We start from the raw sequence: 9,764 nt of genomic DNA, 5'->3' as shown, positions 1-9,764 counted from the left end.
TGGTCCAGAAAGCACATTTGGTAGAAAGCTGGGGAAATCAGATGACTCATCTCATTTGTACTCTATCTTTTCGCAGGGATCACAGTCCTGTACTGCCTGTTGTTTAATAAGCTATGAATCTCTGATTCAGGTAAGCTAAAGGAGAATTTCTTCTTCATCTCAATCTTTTGCTTTCTAGCTGGACCCCAGGAAAGTCTCTCGGCTTAAAAGTCAGGGGTTGGCCAGGTGACACAGCAGTTAAGTGCACACCTTCCACTTCGGTGGCCTGGGGTTCGCTGGTTCAGATCCTGGATGTGGACATGGCACCGCCTGGCACACTATGCTGTGGTAGGCGTCCAACATATAAAGTAGAGGAAAATGGGCATGGATGTTAGCTCAGGGTCAATCTTCCTCAGCCAAAGTAGGAGGATTGGCAGCAGTTAGCTCAGGGCTAATCTTCCAAAAAAAAGAATAATGTATATCTTTTAAGGTCAAGATCACATATTACATCTTCCAAAATGAATTCCCCTAGTTTCCTTCAGGAGTAAGAAACCTTTTTGGTCTTGGACTCTTGGAGCATATATCCGTAGCTTTGTTAGGCCACTTCCAATTTACTATCCTGAAAGCAGGCATGTCTCCTATTTTTTCAGCTTCCCTGAGAATTTCATAAAGGCAAGAACCAAATCATATTTATCTCTAAAGCTGCCATGATAGCCTACGTGATACCTTTTATGTAGTAAATGATCAAGAAGTGTTTTAAAATAAGTGAATAGATTTTCACTGTTTTGATAGTCTTTGTGTTAATTTACTGTAACACATATCATATTCCTATGTATTATGCATAAGCAAAAGTTAACTCTACTTCCAAAGTGTCAGTGATGTAAGTGTTAAGTATGTTTTGGAGTTAAATCGGAGCTATTTTGGAAAGAATTGAGTTATGCCTTTAAGATTAGTGCTAAATGGCACAATGGAATTTCCAATAGTTTATTTTTCCTTGCCAAAGAGTAGTACAAATCTATGATCTTAGAAACTCAGAGGTACATTCTCTATAGAGCTCCTTTTGGTATTTCTATCAATCATAGGTGTGGATAATCAGAATTACAAACTGTTCTGGTTCAGTTGTCGTATAAATTGTCACTCTAAAATAAAATTAAGGTTATTTTTCTGTCTTTGGAAGAGAATGAAAAGAATCAAGGCAAATTTTTAAAGAAAAAAAAAGATGTACTATATAACACATGGAGACATAAAAATAAATGATAGTTCTATTTTTTAAAAGATACCTTATTGCTTCCCAACTTTTTTATTGTTAAATTTTCAAACCTACAGAAGAATTCAAAGACTAATACAAAGAATATCCACATAGCCTTCACATAAATTCACTCATAGTTTACCAAGTTTGCCACTTTTTGCTCTTGCTGTATGCACACATACACACCTTTTTAGTTTTTGGGTGAATTGTATGAAATTTCCTAAGAAAATTATCACTAATACAAAAATATCATAATATTATACAGTCCTTATTTAAATTTCTCCAATTGCAGAAGTCCTATGTTTTAATAGTTATTTAATCATTCATTCCTTTGTGTATTCATTTGCTTTAGGTAATAAGATCCATAAGCTTTAACCAAAGTTCCTGCACAGCCTTTGAATGTTAAATATATTATTAGCGTCTTTTAATATATAACTGTAGAAAAGCCCCAATAAGCTTTTGTTTTGTTTTTCTTGCTATTTAGTGTTTTAAAGTATCTAGGCTAGTTCCCTTTTAAAATGTACCATATTCTAGATTGGTTTGATAACATCTCGTGATTAGAGATTAAGTCTAGACATTTTTGGCAAGAATACTCAGTTAGTGAGATGTATTTCTTATTGTATCATGTTAGGAGGTGTAAAATGTCAGATTGTCATACACTAGTGATGTTAAGATTGAATGTGCTTAAGTGAAAGAAAGTGTAATTTGTAAACTTTCAATTAGTTATTTTGTATTGTTTAATCATAGCCAGTAAAGGCATTTTTAAAGGAATGCTAAATATAGAATATATTGTTGGGTTTCCCTATTTCATTGAAAAGCATATACATTTAGAACTAATTTAATTCAATTTTTAAGTATGAATATTAGCTATTATAGCTTTGCCACATTAAACCAATTATACATTTCTTTTTAATGCAAAAGTTATTATCCTGAAGAGCGTAGAAAGGTGACTTTCAATGAAAGAAAATAAAAGGAATGTATATACATAAGATAAAATTGGCTGCAAAATTACATTTTTAATGATAAAGTGAAATTACCAATTAATGTGCTTACAAGCATGAATAGGACAGTGTACTTATCATTTATAGTCAGTTCCATAAAACTCATTTTTATAGAATTTCATGTATCTCAATTTTAAATGAGCCCAAATCACCAATTATCCTGATTATTTGATAACTAGGAGGAAATGACTATGCTAAAAAGCTTTTAATGAATAATCACAACTGGATTTGAAAGCAACATAATATTCTGGAGGTTTTGATAAGTTGTCATGGAAACTTACTGTCAGTAATAGACTAACAAAATAAAATGCTATTATCTACTTTTATTTGCAAACCTATCTCTTCCGTGTTCTTACTGCATATGCCAGAAATACAAGAACATTGTAACTAAACAAAGCACTCTATTGAAATGCAATTCTGTGATCAGAAAAGATAGGCTGGCAGGAGCGTTTTGGCATAGGATTAGCTTAGGGCTAAGGAGAGCTGATTTTATTATTATGAACTACTCTGAGTCGCGGTGTAAAGTAATTTCTTTCCCAATACTTCCTTCCGGAGTTGATAATATAAAAAAAATTCATTGCCTGTCTATTTTGAGGAAGATATAAAAATGACTTTATATTTCCTCCTAACTTGTGTTTATACAGTGAAAAAAATATTCTGAGAGATTTAATTATTTCATTCATTCATTTATTTCACAGCTACTTACCCAGTAGCTACCAGATGCTGGATTATAGTTGAATAAGCATGAAGAAGACAACATTTCCTATGGAGTTTACATTTTCTTGAGAGAGATAAATGATAAACAGATATTTATATAATAAAATAGCAGGTAGGGACAACGATATCTAAAAAATAAAGCAGAGATAAAGAGAAAATGATTGAAAATGAAAGGACATTTTATATGGAATGATCAGGGAAGAATTCTCTGCTAACAACATTTTAGCAGAGACCAATGAAGTGAGGAAGTGAGCCATAAAATGATTTGAGGGAACAGCATTTAAGGCAGATGGAAGAGCAAGGACAAAGCTCTTGAAAAAGGGATTGATGTGTTCCCAGAAAAGCAAGGAGGCCAGGATGCTAGAGCAAAATGAAAAAGGGCAGAATAAAGGGATATGTGATCAGGGCAGGTAAATAAAGACCTGGGATTTTACCAGAGTATGAAGGAAAACCCTTAACAGTGGTTCTCAACCAGGGGAATTTTGTCCCCAGGGAGCATTTAGCAATGTCTGGAGAAATTTTTGGTTATCACAACTGGGCGCTTACTATTGGCATTAGAGGGTAGAAGCCAGGGATGCTGCCAAATATTCTAGAATGCACAGGGCAGCCCTCAACAACACAGAATTATCCAGTCCAGATGGCAATAGTGCTGAGGGAGAGAAACCCTGAGGAGCAGAGGGTGAAGAGATCTCTCAGGCTGCCCTGTGGAATTGAAGGTGCGGGTGGAGCCACAGGCGTGAAAGTGGGTGGCTGGTTGTGAGGTTGTTGCAGGAGAGTGGAGTGGACTACAGGCTGGAAGAGTGAAGGGGAATGTGGTGAAAAGAAATCCAATATATTTTGAAGTTAGAAACTGCTGCTTTCCAAACACATTATATATCAACGTGAGGAAAAGGGAGGAATCAGGGTGACTCGTGGGTCTTCCTCCTGTGCAGATGTGGGACAGGTAGTCTCCTTTACGCTTTGGAGAGGAAAGACTGAAGGAGAAGCCAATTTGGGAGCAGGAGAGGGTGGCCTGGGACGAGGGTATCATGAGTTTGTTTAGGACATGGACAGTTTAGGCTTTCTATCAAATGTCTAAGTAGAGACATCATGTAAGGCCCTCTTTGGAGCTCAGAAGAGATATGGTGAAGATAAACTGGGGAATCCTCAGAACATCGAGGGTATTTTATGCCATGTTACCAAATGAGACCAATAGCGAGAGTATATAGATGGAGAGGAAATGACCAGAGATCAAGTCCTTGGAAAGAACAGAAGGAAATGCTGAAGGAGACTGACAAAGAATGCCCAGGGAGATAGGAAGTAAACCAGGAATTTATTGTATTCCAAAAGCCAAGTTCAAAAACAGGTTTCAAGAAGAAAAGGATCAATTGTGTTATATGCAGGACATAAACAGAGAATTTACAAAGGAAGAAATGCAAACATGATTATTTAAACAAGACTAATCAACTGCAAATCAAAGAAATGTAAATTTTAGTAATGAGATATTTATCATTGATAATATTGAAGGTTACAGTTAATTGTCCCAGGCTGTTCCCTGAACCCTGGCCTTCCAGACAAAGAGCAGACCTCTACCCATTTGCTGCAAAGCTCCACGGAAAAATGAGTGTGGCCCAGTGCTTAAGGCAATCAGTCCTGACCAACCCCAGGAGATGGATCCCAGCCCTACATACCAGGCCAGAGGCTGGTCCTTCCACAGCCAGGGAGGCTGGTGTGGCAATCCTGCCATCAGCTTGCTCTAATAATGTAAGGCTTCAACCCCAGAAAAATGAGTACACCAGGAAGAAGCAGGTTGGGGCTGGAGTTGAGGTTCTGACACATCATATTGCTATTGTAGTCCTGTCCCTGACCCCTCCAGAGGTGGGGTTTAGGCTTGCCCTGAAAAGGGGCTTAAAGGACACATAGTCCTTGGGTAAGGCTGTCCCTCACTTGGTTGATGTTCTAGCCACTTTGCTGTCCACTGCCCCAGATTGCCATGAGGGGATGAGGCCAAGATGGGAGGGGGAGGAGCGGTCCTACATGAGCTGTTGATTCTGTCTCAGCAAGTTTTCCCCATGAAAGCAGAACCAGCGGATGGGAATGAGTGTGCTGATGGGCCATTTGGCTTCATTTGCATGCAAATATTCATGAAAGTTCGTGAGTACTCACGGTATACTCAGTGAATATGTAAGTACTCCCTTACATACTTGACTATACATTCTAGGACCTTTCTGGGGTCAACTGACAATAATTTCCAAAATCTAAATCATGGAAATACTTTGATCCAGCAATACAATTTCTAAGATAAAAATTAGACAAATAACGCAAAGATGTATATATACTCATTAAAGGGTTATTGGTGTTAGCGGAAATTGCCCAAAATATCTAATTAAACCTAATCAATAAGGAATTGGGTCAATAATCTATAATATATCGACAAAATAGAATTTCATCGGTTATGGTACATTTATGTGTAAAATGATATATAGCAGTGTGGATAGTGTGATTCCTTTTTATATTTGTAGATACAAATATATACATTTTGGCATTATATATTCAACAAAATGTTTATTAATAAAGCTTTTCTCAGAGGGATGGAGTAAGGGGGTTTTCATTTTCTAAATTGTAATCTTTTGTAACTAGTTTGAATTTCTTAAAATAATCATTCTTTTATAAAAGATCATGCATACTAAATTTCAAACATAAGAAACCATATGTTTGTACATGTTCTATATTTTTACTTTTTAAATGTTATTTCAGTACATTCTGAATATGAACTGGAAAGTAAGAGAACAATTTTCAGTGTTCCAGCTGACATGTTATAATAGATTTTCTCAAAATTAATTTTCACACGCAATTGCCTCTTTCATTTCAAAACAACATTTTAAAGATGAAAAATAAAATGAATGCCAAAAACAAAAATGTTTTCTTTGAGTAGCATTACATTTAAAAGAAAACTTGCCTTTTTTGTAAGAAAAGGTGCATTGCCAATAATGGGCACTAGGGGGGTATACATTCAGTTCCTCACTTACCGCAAATGAAGAAATAAAAGATACCTATACAAAGATTGGACAGAAAACTCATGCATGTGGAGAAATGACTGATCTTGTCAATGCTGGAAAGAAAAACTGTCCCGACGCCCAGTGGCTGTCCTGGTACTCATACCTAGGCCTTGGTGTTCTCCTGTTGGACATGCACCATTTCCCAGAGCGCTGACATCAGGCAAGGCAAAAGCAAAATGACCGTGTATCATGTCTGAACACAGACAAAACCTAAAAATTGCCCAAACCACAAAAATGATCAAGCGTCTCCATGTGCTGATTAATATGAGTGACTGCTGCTTCTTTATCAATTAAGGCTTCAGCTGCATTTCATTCATCCTACCTTCCAGGTAAGAGTTATTAAGATGTCCAATCACAGAATTATTCTCTGCTTCCTGACACCATCCAAGCCAGAGGAAAGCCTTGCTATTTTAACCCCTCTCCCAAATCACCTAACACAAAGCCCAGATCCGAAAACAAGTCTTTCTCTTACCCTCTTACTAAGCTGCCCCAGGGCTCTTCCTGGGTGGGTTTTCCCTCACTGCAACAGCAATAAAATTAAGGGTTGTGTCTCTCGTGGTATCTGGCTGGCGGGCATTGACCATGCCACTGATTCTTTGAATGGACAGATTCATCTCTATGGTCCTTTCAGCTCTAAGATTTTCTATTCATCTAGTCATAGCAGAGCTGTCAAATTAAACCATTCTTAAATAGCTGGATGTGATATTTTCTGGTGCTGAAGATCTCTATGCCCTGACATTGAATTTGTCATCTTGAACAAATTATTTAACCTCTTACATTTTTTAATTCCTTCAACTGTAACATCCGGAGAAAAATATCTATCTGGGAGAATTTGGTAAGGATTACATGAGGTATTGTATAGCAAGTAGGTAGCACTCTTCCTGTTACATAGTAATTGCTCAATAAGTGGTACTTGAACGGGCTGTGAGCATTGTGGTTCTCTTTTCTTACTGTAATTCAGTTCTCTCTGCAAAACATTTTTTCTATGACTTATCTGAGTACATGGATTTACTCTCTCCAATGTCTACATTGACTAATTTCTGCTGTATAAATCCCCGCTTCTAGAAAATGAAAATCTACTTCAACGTGTTACAACTTAATATGCTTTGTCTATTATCTTTACCCTTTAGTCATATTATTTTAAATTATCTCAATTTCTTTAACAAGTTTTATACCAATTAATATGTACAAAAGTTTCAGTTTCTACATTTTCCTTTTATATTTCAGAACGTAACAATGAAAAAACTGTTCTAGGAAAGAGTGAAACATCTAAATTTAGGGAGAGTTACTTTGAACTTGGCCTCTCTTCTACATGGTTGACTGTTTTGCCTGCGGTGTCTGTGGTCTTTTTCGTTCATTTCTTCAGTTGCTGAGGCCATGAACCTACGAGTTTTCCCTAGTTCCTTTCTTTCCCTCACTACTGATCACTTTCTCCTCCCACTCCACTCCCCGCTGGGCTGCACTACAACTCCTGCCACTTGCAATTTAACAGTAAATTCTTTAAAATACATGATGACCTGATAATTTATTGAAAGCAGTAAATAGTCAGCCATTTAGCCATTGATGATTAAGCAGCTGGTAACTAAAGTTTTTTTTCCTTTTTGTAATTACTGATTATAGCTTTTAGTTGTTGTCCCACCCACTGTTAACTGTGCTGCTGAGGCAATATGCTACCTGACTCCCACTAGCTTCCTATAGATGAAGTCTCCCTGGCACCTGGGTCACCATGGTAATGAATGTTTAAGTTGTTTTTCAGGAATTAGGACCGCTTGTCCACTTCAGGCCAATTGAGACCACCAACCCATCAACTGGGCCTGTGCAGATGTCCTATAAGTGACCTATTGACATCAAGAGGCTAAAAACTCCACCCTCAGGTCATGCTAATGCCGCCATTTTGTGAACATGCGTCCTGTGAAGAGGCATGAAGTCTGACTATGCTTGCGTAGATCACCAGTTACCTCACCTCTCCTCTTCTCCAATCCTCCTCCCCACATTTCAGAGCACTTCGTCTCCTACCCCATAAATATCCCTGAGTCCCCATTTTTGGGGAGACAGATTTGAGACCTGCTCTTCTGTTTCCTCACTTGGCTGCCTTGTGATTAAACTCTCCCTCTGCTGCGATCTCATCATCTCCGTATTTGGCTTGCTAGGCAATGGGCAAAAATGAACTTGGTTCAGTAACTTGATCTTCATCTCCAATGTGAACCATCTCAGGTCGAATCATGGCCATCTCTAAACCAGACCATCACACAAATGCCTACTAGTTGACTTTTCCGTTTTCAGTACTTTTGCCTCTCTACTGTACATTTTCTACCCAGTAGCTGGGATGAACTTTAAAAAATATAAATCATATCATGTCATTTCCTTGCTTAAAACTTTCCAATGGTCCTTCAGTAAACAGAATAAAATTCAAACTCCTTATAATGGCGTACTATCTAGCCCTGTCTTCTCTGACTCATTTCCTAGTCTTTTCATTTTGTCCCTATTGGCTCCTCTTTAGATCTTTGTTACTATGTCTCCTCTTCAAAAAACTCTTTCCTACCCCCCATCTAAAAGTGTCTCTTCCCCTAATCACTTTCAAATCTCTTACTCTATTTTTTTCATATCATCTATCACTATCTGATATTACATTTCTTTGTTTTCCTGACTATTTCACCTTCCTAATCCATCAAATCCCAGAGAACAATGGAAACAAAGAGAAAAATCCTAGGTCTGGAGGTGGCCAGGGTTATTAATGCTAAAACAGTCAATTCCCAACAGTGCAAACTCTGAGACAATCCTGTCACGATACAATTGATGAGAAATTTTAGAAAACTGGAAACCAACTGCCACTCCCCTTGCAAAGAGGTCACTTTGCTGTTAGTGAAGGCAGTTCTGACAGAGCTCACCGATCCCCTCTCGGGTAGAGGGAGCAAAAACAGAGGCATGGGAGAATGAGCGAGGAGGGTTTCTCACCAAAGAGGATGATTTCCCCTTCTTCACCACACCCAAAATAATAGAATTTGCTTTTTTAAATAAGACAGTGAATAAGAAACTAAGAATAAATAATGGTTTTTCAGTCAAGTGCCCTTATTTTCAATCTGATAAGTATTACTTAGATATGACTGGCACTATGTTCTTTATGGTATGGTGGTTTCTTTCCTTAATGATGACACTATTTCCAGTTTCTAGCAGAGATGTGAGACCTTCTCTAACCTATTCACCACCGTCCCAGTTTTAGGAGGAGCAGAGAAGATGCTCCTCCACTGAAAGTATCCTGGTCCAGACACTACTTGTCCCTCGAATGTATTTATTATCCCGTTTCCACATTTAGAAATGGGGAATTTCATCAATGCACATGTAAGATTTAAAGCCCCTTTCTCTCTCTATATATAACTTGAAGCTAAAACTATGTAAACATTTTGTTAAAATTCTTATTCCAAACACTTACCAGAACTTGAGTGGTGTTCCCAATTATGGTTATTGTGATATCACTTTAAACTTGAATGGTTATTTCTTGACATAGGTGACAGTTAAGCGAGTTCACATTGTGATAACTCGTTGAGCTGTACACTTGTGATTTGTGGACTCTTCTATATAGACATCCTTCTACAGACATTATTATTTTAAAAAGACTTGAGTAGTTTTCTTTTGCATGGGCTCTTTGGTTTGAATTCATGCTTTTTTTTCCCCCCACTATGAAAATTCGCATAATTTGAGCAAGCAGCTAGGTATACCAGGAATCCTCGAGAGCAGTGGGAATGGACTAGATAGAGCAACACCTTATGGAGCTGGAGATGA

This window comes from Equus asinus, chromosome 3, assembly GCF_041296235.1.
Source record: "Equus asinus isolate D_3611 breed Donkey chromosome 3, EquAss-T2T_v2, whole genome shotgun sequence".
In the NCBI taxonomy this organism is placed as follows: Eukaryota; Metazoa; Chordata; class Mammalia; order Perissodactyla; family Equidae; genus Equus; species Equus asinus.
Note: the sequence above shows the minus strand (reverse complement) of the source record.